At 39.4% G+C, this 18,428-nt stretch overlaps 1 long non-coding RNA gene across 1 annotated transcript; it reads left to right on the forward strand.

Annotated features, from left to right (window-relative positions):
* The first annotated feature begins 8,424 nt into the window (after positions 1-8,424).
* LOC116660174 lies at positions 8,425-10,292 on the forward strand. The gene is made up of 3 exons (XR_004315529.1): positions 8,425-8,630; positions 8,899-9,008; positions 9,529-10,292. It is a non-coding gene; the product is annotated as an uncharacterized LOC116660174 (long non-coding RNA).
* Positions 10,293-18,428: the final 8,136 nt, after the last annotated feature.

The following is an 18,428-nucleotide window of genomic DNA, read 5'->3' on the forward strand; positions in this document are numbered from 1 at the left end:
GGATTTCATAGGATTTGCAACTAGATTAAGACAAAATTTTTAGGGATTTTAAAAGTGGTGTCTAGTTTATTTACACATTCATGAAAAATGATATGCAAGTGTATATAGACCTTATGGACAATTTCATAGAAGAAAAAAATCCTCCAGTAAACTTTCCTGAAATTGTGTGGGTGTAGGAATAGAAAAAATAAGAATGAGTATAGAAAAAAAAGTTAAAATATAGCCCTTAAAATATATTTAGGGAAGATGAAGTTCAATCATATAAAATCTTCTGGAAGTGTGTGTGTGTGTGTGTGTTGTGTGTGTGTGTGTGTGTGTGATATATAATGGTGTTAAGAAAGCACATATGTGAGAGGTAGGATTACAGGTATACTTTTATAAAATGTGGTTTAGTAGTGGTTAAGAGCATAGATTCTAAAATAAGACTGACCTGGGTCCAAGTGTTGCCCTCTGGAAACCTGGTTAATTCCTGTGACTCTGAGCGAAGTGATACAACTCCGGGGGTACTTTTTCCCTGTATTTAATATGAGTAGCTCTTGATAGAATAGTGTGCTGTGACAGTCATGATATAAGTCATGATGCACCAAACTCACAAGTATGTTATGAGGATTATATAAGAAATGAGTATAAAGTACCAGGCTTGATGTTCAGTAATTACTCATAAATGATTGTATTGTTTATTTTTGCCTATTTTTCTTGCAGAACTTATAAAAAATCTGAAACATTATTTTTTAAACAAGAATAAAAACAAAATAGACCTATAAAAATATTGGGCATGGAATATATTACTTTTATAATATACAGGGTAAGGTAGGGAGACATTTCTATTAGGAACAGCTAAAATTTTCCCAAACATTTTTCCTACACTGATTTTTCCATTATTTCATCAGAAAATGCAAGTGAGAGTAAGGTTGATTGGGCCTATAAGCACTATCTGAATGAAGTTTATGTTGAAGGTAAAATGCAGTACATTGCTTATTTGTAATCATATAGTATGAAGTAGATCTATGTAAATTAAACATTAAATTGAGAAATATTTATTCTAGTCATATCTCCTCTGTTATACTGAAACCATTTTAATTATAGCCATAATTATTGCATCCCACTTGAAAAAATTAATTCCAGCCTTAACTAACCCTTTGTAATTGAAAAGAAATGTCATTTTAGAAGATGGTAAATTTAGGAGAGCTATACATTCTTTGATGCCCCTCCCACAGAGAAGTGAAGGTTACTTCCCCTACCTTGAAACTGGGCTAAATTTAGTGACTTGCTTGATCAAGACAATGTAGGAGAAATAACTTTCTGGGACTTCCAAGGCTGTGGCATAAAGGGCCCTGCAGTTTCTGCCCCAACCTTTTAGAATATCGCTTTGGGGGAAGTTGGCTTCTGTGTAAGAAACCAGACTACCTTGGGACCCTGCACCGTGATGAAACCCATGGTGACCATATGGACAGGCTGTATGTAGAAAGAAGGAAAGGTGTCTAGGCAACCCAGCTATGTCAGCCATCCTAAGGTGTCAGACATATCAAATGAGCCACCTTAATAGACATATTAGCTCCAGGAGCTATGACATGGAGAGGAACTGAAGAATCTAACCAACAGCCAGAATGAAATCTAGGTATATGGCTCCAGTATAAGAATTCCAGCTGTCTCCAGCCAGTCAAGCCATCCAAGGTGAGGCCCCATACATCTTAAAGAAATGCACCATCCCCATTGTGTTCTGCCCAATTCCTGACCCACAAATGATGACTACAATGGAAGGTATTGGTTTATGCCTCTAACTTTTAGGGAGGTTTGATATGCAGAAATAGACAACAAGAAAAGAGCCCCTATTTATAAATCAGAGGCACATAGTAGATTTACTATGAATCTATGTAACTGTCATTTCCCCCCATTAATCACACACGCCTACACCACTCATTTACCAAAACTGAGGCTAGTGTATAGTCACAAGAACTTGCAACATGAGTGATCGCAACATAAGCAGCAAACGAATGAAAAGATCCAACATAAATTTTTTTTTTCAAATTATCAATCCTTGCCATGTATTCTTACCAAAGCAAACTCTTGAGCTATCCTTCCATCTGGAGGCAATTTTGAACCAAAACCTGCAGCTGGGAATATTTTATCACTGTCATAATCTTGAACGTTTTCCCCCACTGCTGTCAGTGCCACACCACAGGCACGCAGTTGATGAGGATTTATGTAGTGGAGAGAAGTGGTCTGTGCAGGGTTGCCTGATGACAGAAAAAAATATTTCAAACATAAGTGATCAAGCTAAAGATAAAACTTTTGGACATTTTTTTAAATATCTATTTCAGATTGAAATACTAAAAATTATATATTTTTGCCTACATTCATAGTATCTTTTGGATAGAGATTGACATCGTGATATTTATTACATTAGATCAGACATGTAGAAAGTTTCTCAAATATATGCTAAGCATATGCAGATTTTTTTCAAGGGTTATTTCTCATTTAAATACATAGTAAACCTCTTACATCCCCTACTCGCGTGACTCCTACCATTTTTGTTGGTTTTATTTTTAATAAGTGTATTTTTTATAAATTTTTATTATATACTATACATAATACATGTGTTACATACCATATTATATATATTTATATATGACTATATTATTTATAATCAATATATTTATTATATTCTCTCCAGCAGCTATAATTCCCTTAAGCATTTAAAAGTGGATCTTGGTTCTGGTTGTTACAGAGCCAGAATGCTTTTCACCAGTCCATTAGCCATTGCTCCACCATTCTGGAATTATTTTGATTGCCTTATAATTTGACTGAATTTTTGAATCCATTGTTTTTTTTAAGAAGGGCTCAGAAGTCCCAAATTCTGCAGTGTTTTCATGTTTGAATTTTATATCTAAGCAACTTTTCTTTCCTGTATAAAAGGAAAAGATACTGTCCATGTACTATTACTGAAAATAACAACTTAGGTCAAAATGAAGAAATCAGGAAGGGAGAATTGTGGTGTAAAAACACTGGCTGGCTGCAGCTGGAGCAAGAACCAACTGCCACACTCCCAGGTACCCCATCCTGGGGAGAATCACAGTGCTGGCAGGTCTGACCCCTTCACAGGCCACGTTAATGGGCCTCCAGTGACTTGAAGGAATTAATGGCCTGATTTTTCAATGACTCAAACAGATCCTTTATGAATGTTTTAAGAGGTTGCTACAGAAAACCTTCTACATCAAACTGCCCAATTAAATATGATTACTACTCTATAAGAAAAACCTGGAAAAGATTCAAAGGAAATCTTAGGGTGAGGTACTTTTGGGGACTTGTTTCTTCTTTTGAATTTTCTGTAGTTTCCAAATGTTTAAGAATCATTTATTTCACTTTTAATGATAAAAGTAAACTTTGCATTTAAAAAGTTAACATCCTAAAGAAATTATATTAAAAATATAAAATTTTAATTCTTCACTTACTTCGAAGGCAGTCAGGGAAACGTTTGCTGGGGGTCAGTTCATGACCTGCAGGGTTTGAGTACGGGCCTCTGGATCTCTTCTAGGGAGTTCCCTGAAACTTTGTTTTTGTATTATTAACTGAATGATTATTGGCCTTAGAACTATTTCTGCTGTTTGGGGATATATGAGGTACCTTAAAAGCCAAAAAATTGACCAAAATATACATGAATAACATTTTTCCTAATGTAATGTATGATACCACAGTATTAGAGCAGGATTATCACTTTTTTAATCAAACTTAAACTAGTAGTTATAGTTTCAATGCAATTTATATTATTCCAGTGATTCTATAACTTGATATGCTTTATATAGAAAAATGTGCTTTAAAGCCCACTTAATCTGAACTAAAATGCTTCATAAAGTTATCAGCTGCTCTTTGATTCCTCTTTTAGATACTTTTAGTTATTGCTGTGAACATTTAAATGAATAATTTATTTAAAGTAATAGAACTTGAAATTATCCCGATCCACATTCTCCTCACATTTATTTAGCTCCATGTGTCATTGGACATGAGCCTTGTGTCAGTCGGCCTCTGCAGTAGATGGAGTAGACGCCAGTTCCAGGCAGGGGTCCTGCGTGCGGGGTCCTGCATGCAGGGGGACGGCTGTGTGAGGGCGTTTGTTATGCACCAGCCTGTTGTGAGATCTTTACTTGTCTTAGTGCTCCTGTAGTATTAGTGCTTCTTGTTGTATAATTGCTGAATACACATTCAATGTAGTTTGTATTTGTGGTGCTTTTATCCATTGTTTATAACATTTAGGAATATCTGGAGCAGGACTCACCAAGCCCGCAGCTCCATCTTCCCACAGGGAAATCTGCATGGCTACCCAAGAAGTCTGAGGACCCCACAGAAACTGATGCCTGTGTTCAGGTTCCAAATGTAGGAGTTGAATTTCACAGTAATATTCATGAGGGTTGTATGGTCTATAATTATATGTTGAAATTAAATTATAAATAATGAAATATGTGAAATTTCTTTTGCACTGGGTGATACTGCACTCTCACTCTTATTGAACATTTATTGATTTTTCTTGTGTAGTAGAACATTATTAACCATGTCATTTTCATTCTTTGTGGTTTTTTTCCCTAACCCCCTGGGTTCAAATCTAATATATAATGCTACTTACTGAAGTAATGCTTTTCCTTAAAGGATTCTTCAGGATACGGTGATGGGAACAAGGAAGCAGAACTGACTATGTTTGAAAGAGTTCAGGAAGCAGAAGGAAAAAGCAGAGGGGCATAGGCCCTTGGGGAGCGGATTAAAGTCACATTCTCAGAAAAAGGAGCTGGAAGATGAGACGGAGGAACTACAAAGACAGCAGGAAAAGGAAGTCTTCAAACTGAGTCAAGACAATTATGTTCTTTGAGCCAATGTACTAGACACATTGTCCTGTTTTTCCTTTTATTTATGAAAAATGAACTTGTGCGCCCCGCTAAATCTCACTGTCCCTGTGGCTCTTTGGCTTGATGCATTTGTCACAGCAAACACGAACTTGGTTCCCCAGAGTGTCTCCTAACTGAAGAGCCTCAATCAAACCCCTGGGGGAAAAATCAGAATTTAAATTGGCTCATTTTGATCATTCTCTTGTTAGCAGTCTTTTTGAAAATAAATCCCTTAGTTCACGTTGACCTTCAAGGAAGACAGAGTTTCAGAAAGATTGGTATAGAAGGGCTAAGTTCAGAGAATGACACTGTGTAGCATTTCTGAGTTAATTCCATTGTCAGAACCATCAGCACAAAACATCCTGTAATGAATTAACTGTCACTGGTGTCAAGCTAATTCCAGTATGGTTGTGATGCAGGAAAATGTGGGGCATGAGCAGAGCTGTGTCCCAGGCTTCAGTTGATCCCCTGGGATGTACCCAACCAGGCCAGGCGTGGGTCCTTGGCTTCATGCAGGAAATATATCAAGAGCGAGCCACAGTTGAGTGAAGGTAGATTTATTCAGAGAAATACACTGAAAGGCAAGAGAAAGGCCACAAGGTGTGGGGGTTGGGTGCTCAGATTAATAGTAGGTACACATTCCATAGACAGAGTGTGGGCTGTCTCAGAAGCGGGAGAGAGAGAGAGGCTGTGAGGCACTGTGTTGCTCGATTTTATGGGTTTGGTGGCTTTATATGCTAATAAGTGGAAGGACCAGTCTAAGGGGAAGGGGCTGGGATTCCTAGGAAGTTGGCCATTTTCCACCCTTTGACCTTTTGTGACTAGCCTTGGGACTGCCATGGTGCCTGTGGGCATGTCATTCACCATGTTACTATTACAATGTCCGTATAATGAAGCTCAAGGTCTACTAGAAGTTAAATCTCATCATCCTGAGCCTCAAGGCCTACTGGGGGTTGAATCTTTCACCATTTTGATGTTAATTGCTGTGGCCTTCCTTGAATGGCTGTGCCCTGCCCCCTTCCTGTCTCTGTTGTAAGACTGGTTTAGGTCTCTGCACCTTGTGTTTTCTTTTATTCTTGCTCACTTCATCATTTCCTTTTCCTAATAAAACAGTTTCTGCATTTTCTCAATGAAGAAGCTTTGAAGAATCAAACAAAAATCAAAGGTGGTTGCATTTTGAGGAAACATTGGCTCCTGTCACTGAAGAAAAATTGAAGTAAATCCAAAAAGAAATAGGAAGAGACACTTGTCCAGGGATGTCAGGTATGGTTCTTCAGCACATAATGAGTTTGCTATGAGATCCTTTGGTTTTAAAAATAAGGCATTTAAAAATATTTGTGTTCATTTAACAGGTCATGGGAATTCTGGCAGTATGAGGAAGTAATCAGTTGACTGGTCTGCACATTTGTCATGGGCAGAATTAAAGTGGTTAAAGAGGGTGGGTTCTGGATCAAAAAATCTGGCTTTAGACTTTGCTTCACTACCTGCTGTGCAGCCTTAGTCAAATCACATCCCCCCTCTGAGCCAGTTTTCCCCTCCTTGAAATGGGAATGAGACTGACAGTTACTGTCTCTTAAGAATGGTTGTGAAATTAAGATAAGACAGTGCCTGTCTCTCAGAGCCCTGCAGCAAAGGCGGGCTGATTCTGTCCCTGGTCTGCCTGCCAGGGGAGCCGCCCTTCCCTAGTCAGAGTTGAAAGAATGTGGATTAAGGGGGTTTTCACTGGTGTAGTGAGCCAGGGGCCCAGAGGGGCCCACGGCCCCATGGGAAACCAGGTTTCTGAGGGTGCAGGGCCTACGCCTTGGATCTCCCTGAGGGTCACGGGGCCTTTTTCACAGCTGCTGCTATACCCACTGGTCAGGGATCAGCTGGCCTGGCTGGGCCTTCCACAGGCTTGGAGAACAGAGGCCTGGGCGGGCTTTTCTTGGCTACCTGTTTTCTCTTGCTTTACACTTAAAAGCCACTTGTGTGACATTAAAGCCACATTAGGAAGTATATATATTTAAATCATAAAAAAAAAAAAGACAGTGCAGACCAACCTGAGTGCCCTCCACACAGTAACCAGTTAATGTGTGTTGTCTGTTACTAATTTTACAGCCATGTTTCCTTAGAAACTATCCTATTTTTCTTTCATTTTCTGTAATGTTTTTCAGTTCTTAATATTGGCTAGCTTTGATATTATATTCGGAAATATGAATCTGAAATCAATTAGCAGTGCCCTGAGTTTGAAAACAATTTGACTTAAAAGTGGGAGAAAACATGTATGTGTCCTGTAGAAGTCAGATATTTGTTCTGTGTGATGGCATCTTGGTGACGCTGACCTGACAGGCAGGCAGGACAGGTTTGGTGATCTCCAGCAAGAGACCTCACCTTCATTTCCCCCCCTCTTTTTTAATTCCCTCCCCTTTCCATCTCATTACCATTTTCTCCTTTGACAGTAGTAGCCTAAGCCTTGAGCATGCCAATAAAAAGCATTTTCACTTCAGGGACATCCAGAGTAGGTGTTACAGCATCAGAGATAACAGCATTTACTGCAAATGAGATGGCACTGATTTTGCAGGACACACAGCCCTAGAGTTAGTGAGAGCCATCCAAACCCTCTGCCTGCCATTCTGCACTTGCTGCACGGAGCGTGCGCTTTAAGGAACAGACCCTTAAGTACGCCAGCCTCCCCTCTCTCACACACACACAGAATGCAAGACTTGTATGTTAACATATGTACATAGTTTTCTGGGTTTCAAGAATTCTGCAGATAATTAAGCACAGACTATCTGCCAGGGATTAGGCCAGGCGTGGTGAGACAGTTCAGAGTTTCATTAGATTTTCAAAGGTCCTTGGTTTTCATCAGATTCTTAATTTTAAAGAGGTTAATAAGCCAGAGCATCTAAGCACAGATTGCCACTGATCTCACTGTTTGAATCCCTCTTTAGCTCAAGCCAAGTGTTGAGCTGGGTCTAGGCTTTGCTTTGCCTCATCCTGATCTTCCAGAAACACCTAGTCTCTACCTCCTTGCTTACAGGGAATTCCAGAAACAAGCCTGGATACCCACTGTGGCTCCATCCAGTTTCCTCACCACAGAAAGATGGGCCAAAAACAGAAAAAAAGAAGATGCAAATGTCACCAAGTCCAAACTCACTCTGCTCACTGCACAACAGGCCAGTAAATTAGGAGACAGTTTACTGGGGCAAAGAGTAGCTACTTTATTTAGAAAGCCATTCAGAAAGCCAGCAGACCAAGAAGATAACAGACTAAGGTCCTGGAGAACCATCTTCCCCAAGTCAGAATTCAGGGTCTTTTCCTACTTGCTTGGTTGTTGCAAACTTTTTGGCATAAGAATTCTTTGTTCTTGGAATCCTGTGTTCTTGCAGCTGTCCATGTAGGTCAGATCATGGTGCCCCTGTAAACCTCCAGAAAAATAAATGTTATTTTATATTCTGCAACGTGTTATCTTTATATGAATGGATAAGTATTAATATCCTTAAAAGTCAGAGCCTTGAGAATAGGCTCTCCTGTACATTTCAGGCTATTGTCAACATTGTTTCACAAAAGGTGCAGAGTTGGCAAGACTGAGCCTAGAAAACAGAGCACAGGTTTAAAGCCAAAGGAACAGATCTAATATGGAGTCGGGTTTTTTCTTTTCTATCACACAGAGAGCCCCCCTGGCCTTTCCATCCCTGGTGTGCAAAATCAGGAAGTGGTTTTTCCTGCAGTCACTCACCCACTTACCCTGTGAAACGCGGTACATTATACTGACAGGTTCTTTGGCTTTGGGAAGCTCTGCAACTTTTTTGTTTACTAAGTATTTTGAGCGTTTTGGAAAGAATTGTTTTCAGCTAGCAAATTGTCCTCGAGAAAATTGAAACAGTTTGAAAAAGATTTTAAATCTTTCTCAAAAACTGAAGATATTTAAAGACTAAAAATAAAGGATGTATCTTTCATGAGCACATATGCTAATGTTATATAGGTCCTGCTGACTTAACTACAATATAACTTAACTAAAATGTAACTTTCTATTTATAAAAAGGAAAATGAAAAATTGTATATTCAAGTGAAAAATCTCCAAGAACAAAACAAAAATGAGGAGTGAATGTTCACGGGAAACCAGAGCTTATTCAGCAAATTAGTTTCCTTAAAGTAAGTCCTTTTTAAATTCTTCAAATCAAATCGATTCTTTCTAAGCATTCTATTGTTATATTAATAATACTTTTAGTTATACCTAGAAATTTAAAAAATTATACACTGATTTTCAGTTTTGTAACTTTCATATTTTTAGTTTTCAATGGATTTTCTTTTGGCGTTAGATGATTAGTACACACCGGTATTTTCAGCATATTCATATTTGAACTTGACATCAGTTTTAGGAAGTTGAACAGCTCTCTTGATCAATCATTAAACCTGGGACACTTACGTAATGCATCTCAGTAATGATACTGTTAGTAATAATAGTAAAATAAATATACAGTATCATTTACAGTCTTAGGTCAGGTTCTGAACAAGTAGAGCCTGAGCTGGGGGTCCTTGTGGAGGTGATTTCCTGGAGGGTAACTCTCAGGAGAAGCGGAGTGAGAGAAACAAGGTGGGGGTGGGCAGGGGGAGGGAGGGCGTGTGAGAGCATGGTCCCAGCCAGAGCCTGGTGTCATTCTTCTCTCACCAGGAAACTCAGGAGAACAGAATGCACCCCAGAGTTGGTTCCCAACTGAGGCAAGTGGGGGAAAGCCATCTGCACCCATCAGCCAGTCAGTCCCTGGCTGAAGTGCACCCCAGGAAGTGGGTTGGGGTATCATCTGAGCCAGGGCCAGGGGCTGCCATTTGGCAAGGGTGTTTCTCCAGAGAAGGGGAGCCTGTGAGTGGTGAGAACCAGCACTCATCGTGGCGGGCTGGTGGAGCACCAGAACCTACTTAGGAATCATGTTCCACAGTGTAAGGGCTCTGGATGTTACTACACCCAACTTTAACATGTTAAGTGAAGGAACTGGACCGACAACCATGGGAAGCTAGGGTCCTGTCTTCTTTTAGGAAGTGACTGATCATTTCACCTAGACATTCAAATAGGACTGCTGTCAGAAGAAACTTCTTTGGCTGTGAATGTCATGTATGTTACACATATTCACATGCTTCTTCCATTTTTTTGTAAGATAACTTAGGGCATAAGAGGCAGGGCTGCTGGTAGCTCACACTGATCTTTCATGCAAAACAAAAAGACAAACATTGTATAGACAAAGCTAGAAAGTACACAGGTTGGCAAGTGAGGGCTCTTTTGTATAAATTAGGAGAGGGGAAATCTCCTTTCCCCAGGCCAAGGCTAATGATCTGCCCAGTTCTGATGCATGAAGATTTTCATCTGCTTTCTCTCCAAATGCTTCAGTAAAGTGTTTCAAATTTCACATCTTATATTGCCTGGTTTTTTAAAGAGAAGATCTATTCCAGGGTCCAAAACTGGAGCTCTAAATAATTTTCATAATGAAATAAATGATTTCTTTAGTACATTGGGGTTAGATGATCATATATGCAGTCCTAAACTACTTTTATAATGTCTCTGGAAAACAGAAGAATTGACTCTAAGGTTCAGGTAGTAGAATGTATTTGGTTGGTTGATTAGTTTCCGGGTGAATGACTGGCAATGTGTGTTTCTCAGAAGGGAGTATAGAATGACATGACAGGGGGCACAGACACCACAGGAAAATGCAGCAAGTCTTTCTGGGACATTGATTTGTTTTTTCTCTGAGAATTGGCAGGAAGTATTTTTTTAAAACATTTTTTATTGATTTAAACTCATTTTACAATGTTGTGTCAAATTCCAGTGTTCAGCACAATTTTTCAGTTATTCATGGACATATACACACTCATTCTCACATTTTTTTCTCTGTGAGTTATCATAACATTTTGTGTATATTTCCCTGTGCTATACAGTGTAGTCTATTCTACAATTTTGAAATCCCAGTCTATCCCTTCCCACCCTCCACCCCCCTGATAACCACAAGTCTGTATTCTCTGTCTGTGAGTCTATTTCTGTCCTTTATTTATGCTTTGTTTTTGTTTGTTTGTCTGTTTTTGTTTTTGTTTCTTAGATTCCACATATGAGCGATCTCATATGGTATTTTTCTTTCTCTTTCTGGCTTACTTCACTTAGAATGACATTCTCCAGGAGCATCCATGTTGCTGCAAGTGGCATTATGTTGTCGGTTTTTATGGCTGAGTAGTATTCCATTGTATAAATATACAACATCTTCTTTATCCAGTCACCTGTTGATGGACATTTAGGCTGTTTCCATGTTTTGGCTATTGTAAATAGTGCTGCTATGAACATTGGGGTGCAGGTGTCATCCTGAAGTAGATTTCCTTCTGGATACAAGCCCAGGAGTGGGATTCCTGGGTCATATGGTAAGTCTATTCCTAGTATTTTGAGGAATCTCCACACTGTTTTCCATAGTGGCTGCACCAAACTGCATTCCCACCAGCAGTGTAGGAGGGTTCCCCTTTCTCCACAGCCTCTCCAGCATTTGTCATTTGTGGATTTTTGAATGACGGCCATTCTGACTGGTGTGAGGTGATACCTCATTGTAGCTTTGATTTGCATTTCTCTGATAATTAGTGACACAGCATTTTTTCATGTGCTTTTTGATCATTTGTATGTCTTCCTTGGAGAATTGCTTGTTTAGGTCTTCTGCCCATTTTTGGATTGGGTTGTTTATTTTTTTCTTATTGAGTCGTATGAGCTGCTTATATATTCTGGAGATCAAGCCTTTGTCGGTTTCACTTGCAAAAATTTTCTCCCATTCCGTAGGTTTTCTTCTTCTTTTACTTCTGGTTTCCTTTGCTGTGCAGAAGCTTGTAAGTTTCCTTAGGTCCCATTTGTTTATTCTTGCTTTTATTTCTTCTAGGAGAAAACTTTTGAGATGTATGTCAGATAATGTTTTGCCTATGTTTTCCTCTAGGAGGTTTATTGTATCTTGTCTTATGTTTAAGTCTTTAATCCGTTTTGAGTTGATTTTTGTATATGGTGTAAGGGAGTGTTCTAGCTTCATTGTTTTACATGCTGCTGTCCAGTTTTCCCAACACCATTTGCTGAAGAGACTGTCTTTATTCCAATGTATATTCTTGCCTCCTTTGTCAAAGATGAGTTGATCAAAAGTTTGTGGGTTCATTTCTGGGCTCTCTATTCTGTTCCATTGGTCTATATGTCTGTTTTGGTACCAATACCATGCTGTCTTGATGACTGTAGCTCTATAGTATTGTCTGAAGTCTGGGAGAGTTATTCCTCCAGCCTCTTTCTTTCTCTTCAGTAATGCTTTGGCAATTCTAGGTCTTTGATGGTTCCATATGAATTTTATTATGATTTTTTCTAGTTCTGTGAAATATGTCCTGGGTAATTGGTTAGGGATTGCGTTAAACCCGTACATTGCCTTGGGCAGTGTGACCATTTTAACAATATTGATTCTTCCAATCAAAGAGCATGGAAAATCTTTCCATTTTTTAAAGTCTTCTTTAATTTCCTTCATCCATGGTTTATAGTTTTCTGTGTATAATTCTTTCACCTCCTTGGTAAGATTTAGTCCCAGATATTTTATTACTTTGGGTGCTATTTTAAAGGGGATTGTTTCTTTACTTTCTTCTTCTGTTGATTTATCGTTAGTGTAAAGAAATGCAACTGATTTTTGAACATTAATTTTGTAAACTGCTACCTTGCTGAATTCTTCAATCAGCTCTAGTAGCTTTTGTGTGGACCTTTTAGGGTTTTCTATTTATAGTAGCATGTCATCAGCATATAGTGACACTTTTACCTCTTTTTTTCCAATTTGGATCCCTTTTATTTCTTTCTATTGCCTGACTGCTGTGGCTAGGACTTCCAGGACTATGTTGAATAGGAGTGGTGATAGTGGGCATCCTTGTCTTGTCCCAGATTTTAGTGGGAAGCTTTTGAGTTTTTCACCGTTGAGTACTATGCTGGCTGTAGGTTTGTCATATACAGCTTTTATTATGTTGAGATATGTTCCCTCAACACCCACTTTGGTGAGAGTTTTTATCATAAATGGGTGTTGAATTTTATCAAATGCTTTTTCTGCATCGATTGAGGTGATCATGTGGTTTTTGTCATTTCTCTTGTTGATGTGATATATTACACTGATTGATTTGCGTATGTTGAACCAGCCTTGTGTCCCTGGGATGAACCCCACTTGGTCATGATGTATAACCTTTTTATGTGTTGTTGGATTCTATTTGCTAAAAATTTGTTGAGGATTTTGGCGTCTATGTTCATCAGTGATATTGGCCTATAATTTTCTATTTTGTAGTGTCTTTGCCTGGTTTTGGTATCAGGGTGATGGTGGCTTCATAGAATGAGTTTGGGAGTATTCCCTCCTTTTCAATTGTCTGGAAGAGTTTGAGAAGGACTGGTATGAGTTCTTCTTTGTATGTTTGGTACAATTCCCCGGTGAAGCCGTCCGGTCCTGGACTTTTATTTGTAGGGAGGTTTTTAATTGCTATTTCTATTTCCTTTCTAGTGATCGGATTGTTCAAGTGTTCAGATTCTTCTTGATTCAGTTTTGGTGGACAGTATGTTTCCAGAAACTTATCCATCTCTTCTACGTTATCCAGTTTGGTTCCATACAGTTTTTCATAATATTCTCATATTATATTCTCTATTTCTATTTTGTTTGTTGTAATTTCTCCATTTTCCTTTCTTATTTTGCTAATTTGTGCTCTCTTTTTTCTTCTTTGTGAGTTTGGCCAGAGGTTTGTCGATTTTATTTACTTTTTCAAAAAACCAGCTTTTGGTTTCGTTGATTTTTTCTATGGTCTTGTTAATCTCTATTATATTTAATTCCTCTCTGATCTTTATTATTTCCTTCCTTCTGCTGCTTTTTGGGGCTTTTTCTTCTTCTTTTTCGAATTCATTCAGGTGGTGGGTTAAATTGTTTATTTGAGATTGTTCTTCTTTTTTGAGGAAGGCCTGTATGGCTATAAACTTCCCTCTTAGCACTGCCTTTGCTCTGTCCCATAAGTTTTGAGTGGTTGTGTTTCATTATCATTTGTCACAAAGTATTTTTTAATTTCAGCTTTGATTTCCTCATTGATCCATTGTTTTTTCAATAACATATTGTTTAATCTCCATGCTTTCCTTTTTTTCTCCTTTGTTTCTCTTTTGTTGTCTTCCGGTTACATGGCATTGTTGTCAGTAAAGATGCTTGAGATAATTTCTATCTTCTTAAAACTGTTGATGTTTCTTTTGTGCCCAAGTACATGATTGATCCTGGAAAATGTTCCATATGCACTTGAAAAGAATGTATATCATATTTTTGGGGGGTGTAATGCTCTGAAAATATCCACCAAATCTAGTTTTTCTATTGTAGTATTTAATTTCTCTGTTGCCTTGTTTATTTTCTGTCTGGAAGATCTGTCTAGTGATGTTAATGCAGTGTTAAAATCTTCAATATGATTGTATTCCCATCAATATCCCCCTTTATCTCTGTTAGTAATTCTTTTATGTACTTAGGTGCTCCTATATTGGGTGCATATATATTAACGAGTGTAATATCCTCATCTTGTATCACTCCTTTACTCATTATAAAATGTCCTTCTTTATCTTTCTTTATGGCCTTTGTTTTAAACTCTATTTTGTCTGATATCAGTACTGCAACACCTTCTTTTTTGGCTTTTCCATTTGCATGGAATATCCTTTTTCATCCTTTCACTCTCAATCTATATGTGTCCTTCTCCCTAAAGTGGGTCTCTTGTATGCAGCATATTGAAGGTTCTTGCTTTATTATCCAGTCTGCCACTCTGTGTCTTTTGACTGGAGCATTTAGTCCATTAACATTTATTGTAATTAATGATAGATGTGTGTTTATTGCCATTTTGAACTTATCTTTGCAGTTGAATTGGTATATCCTCTTTGTTCCTTTCTTCTTCCTTTTGTGGTTTGGTAATTTTCCTTTGTATTATCATGGATTTTATTTAATTTTTGTGACTCCTTTGTAAATTTTTGGCTTGTGGTTACCCTTTTTTTAAATCATTACTATAACTGTTTTTATTAAACTGATAGTAAGATGATCTCAAACCCATCCTACTGTTAAAAATTTAAAAAAAGAAAGAAAAAATATTCTATATTTCCCTGCCTCCCTCTCCCACTCTCAGTGATTTGTATGTCTTCTTTTATAATTTAATGTTTACTTTATTTGTAATTCATGAGTTATCACGTTTCCAGTTGTGTGTTTCTCATTTCTGCAGCATCCTGCTGCTTTTCTATTTAGAATAGCCCTTTCAATATTTATTTTAGCATGGGTTTAGTGTTGCTAAACTCCTGCAGCTTTTTTTTGTCTGTGAAACTCTTTATTTCTCCTTCTATCCTCAAGGATATCCTTGCTGGATAAAGGATCCTAGGTTGCATCTTTTTTTCATTCAGGGCTTTGAATATATCTTGCCACTCCCTTCTGGCCTGTAGTGTTTGTGTAGAGAAATCAGCTGAGAGCCTTATGGGGGTTCCCTTGTAACTTACTCTTTGCTTTTCTTTTGCTGCCTTTAGAATCCTTTCTTTATCATTGACTCTGGCCATCTTGATTATGATATGTCTTGGTGTGGGTCTATTTGGGTTCTTCCTGTTTGGGACCCTCTGAGCTTCCTGTACTTGGATATCTGATTCCTTCTTTAAGTTTGGGAAGTTTTCAGTCATGATTTCTTCAAAAACCTTTTCAATCCCCTTTGATCTTTCTTCTCCTTCTGGGACCCCTATTATGCGAAGATTGGGATGCTTTATATTATCCCATAGGTCCCTTATGCTATTTTCATTATTTTTTATTTGCTTCTCTTCTAGTTCTTCTGAATGTGTGCTTTCTATTGCCCTGTCTTCAAGATCACTAATTCATTCCTCTGCATTATCTAGTCAGCTTTGCACAGCAATTAGATCATTCCTTATCTCTGTCAATGAGTTTACCCATTCTACTTGGCTCTTTATAGCTTCAATTTCATTTTTGACATATTTTATATCTCTAAACACTATCTCTTTTAATTCCTTCAGCAATTCAATCACTCCTTTTTTGAAATCTTGATCTAGTAGGCTATCGATGTCTATTTTGTTGATCTTTCTTTCAGGGGATTTCTCTTGTTCTTTTAATTGGGAAAGGTTTTTCTGCTTCTTCATCTTGCTCATACCTCTTTGGCACTGTGGTTTATGGAGTATCAGTTGTTTATTTTGGTCCTTAAGGATTTTATCTATCTGATGCCTATTTATGAATAGAACTTAGGAAAAAAAAAGAAAAAAATAAGAGAGAGAGAGAAAGAATTTTAAAAGAAGGGAGAAAGAGGGTTTGAAAACAGTGTATAATGAATAATAGAAGAATGAGTTGAAGTAGAGTATTAATTGGGTTGAGACATCCTTTTGAAACCTTTACAAAAATGGGGGTGGAGATGAATAGATGGATTTGAAACCTGTGTCTAATCAATAGCAGGACATCAAAACCCAAGAGAAATAGAAATGAATTAAGAAGTAAAGATTAAGAGAGTAATAGAAAATAGAACAGGTGAAAACAGATTTAAAAAAAAAAAAGTGGGAGTTTCTCGGTGTTCTCCTGTAGTCTGTGTGCTTTTACTGTGAAGTCTTTCTGTCTTCGTCCAGTTTTGGAAGCTCAGCTTGCTGTTTTCAGAGGCCCTCCTTTGTCGCCCTCTTCTGTGCCGCTCCCAGCACCTGTCGGCAAGCAGATCGCGCCTCCTCCTAACACTGGGTCAGGTGCAGCTCTCTGCTGTGGGCGGGCGGGTCGCTGCCCCTCCGGATGCCGCAGTCAGTTGTTGCAGACTGGCCGGGTAGGAGGGCGGGTCGTGCCCTCTCCCAGCACCTCGGTCAGGGGCTGTGTTCCTGCCCGAAAGGCGGGGGGCCACTGTCGCTCTACCTGCGCCACCAGTAGCTCCGATGTTCTGTGCGGCTGTGCGCTCTGCCCTGGTCGGCGCTCCGCGGGTGGTCTCGGGGAAGAGCGAGGGACAGCCTTGTCCCTGCTCCGAGCCAGAACCCAACTCCTTGTTTGTCTTTGTGAAGCAAGTTATCTGAGAGACCAGGATGGAAGGATCCTATCTGCCCCGGTCTGCAGGCCAGTCTCAGTCTGGTCTTTGAGGCTGCTAAGCCCTTCGGTGTGCATGCAGGTATCGCCCCCGCCCCCGCCTGAGTGCTCAGCCCGGAGGATTTGGCGGCTGTGCCTGAGCCCTGCCTCTCTTCCCCCGAAAACTTTCGGCGGGTATTCAGAGATGGGGGTGTGCACCCTTCCCCTGAGAGCACATCAACCTTGCTGTTTTATGGAGGGACAAGGTTGTTCTGCCCTGTTCACCCACAGCCACAGCACGCAGCCCCTTGCGTTCCCCCGGGGCCGCCTCCGTGCAGCCGCCCCCATCCTCCGCCCGGCTTGTGCAGCCTGGCCCTGCCCACCGCTGCCAGCCCGCGTCATAGGCTGGGTATCGGGGAGATGCTTTGTGCCCGTTTAACATAGTTCTTTTAGTCAAGGGCTGCTCTGTACAGATCCGAGCCTCGGAGGCCCCCCTCCATCCCGCTGGCCTCTCAGTTGGAGAGGGGAGACCCAGTGAGCGAGCGCCAGTCCTCCTTTGCCGCTCCCTCCCCGCGGGACCCGTCCCGCGCTGCTTTGCCTTTTGTTCTTTCTTTTTTCCTTTTCTCCTACCAGATTTCTGGCGTCTTTATCTTTTGAAGAGGGCGATGTTCTGTCGGAGTTCCACAGTGCTCTGGTTGGCTGAGTGGGTCTGTAGATGTGGGTCTTGGTGTATATGTGGGAGAGGGTGACCTGCGAGCTTCATTCTACTCCACCATCTTCTCCGTCTCCCCTCAGTATTTTCTTCATCCACAAATACGTGTACCACACAGTAGTAACGATAAATCTCAGTCTTTGTTTTCTTTGGTCTTAGAGAGTCAGATAAATCGATAGCAAAGATAAAAATGTCTTAGTGCGCTATAATATAGTATTTCCTTTATTTTAATGACAGGATTTATTTAAAGAGCTTAGATGTAACATCCTTGAATTTATGGCATCATTAAGCGTCTGAAGCTGTTACATTTTAAAAACATCATTTCATGCGAGATGTTATCCGTTAGAGAAGTGCTCCTGAATTTGAGGGGTTGCTGTCATCTCAGATGGAGTCCCTAAAAAATGTCAACACTCAACAGTATTGCCATCATGACAAGAACCCAGACAGATGAAATTTGGAAAGCCCTGTGGCTTTCTAGTGCACAGACAGAAAATGGTATTTCAGAGAGAAAAATCCTGAATTACAGAAAATGATAAATGAAATGGTCTAACATGTATTTCCCTTACAAAGAACTAATACTCCTTTGGTTGATAATAACATCTGTCAATAATTATGAAAAGAGCTGACAGATGCATAGTACTTACTATTAGCCAGGGCTGTTCTAACATTGACACAGATTCATTAATCCCCATAGCAACTCTACGAGGTGGGTACTATTATTATCCCCATTTTATTGATGAGGAACTTGATAAACACAGTGGCTAAATGACTTTTACAAGGTCGACAGCGAGAAACCTGCACAGGTGTTGCAGCCTG

This window comes from Camelus ferus, chromosome 27, assembly GCF_009834535.1.
Source record: "Camelus ferus isolate YT-003-E chromosome 27, BCGSAC_Cfer_1.0, whole genome shotgun sequence".
Lineage (NCBI taxonomy): Eukaryota > Metazoa > Chordata > Mammalia > Artiodactyla > Camelidae > Camelus > Camelus ferus.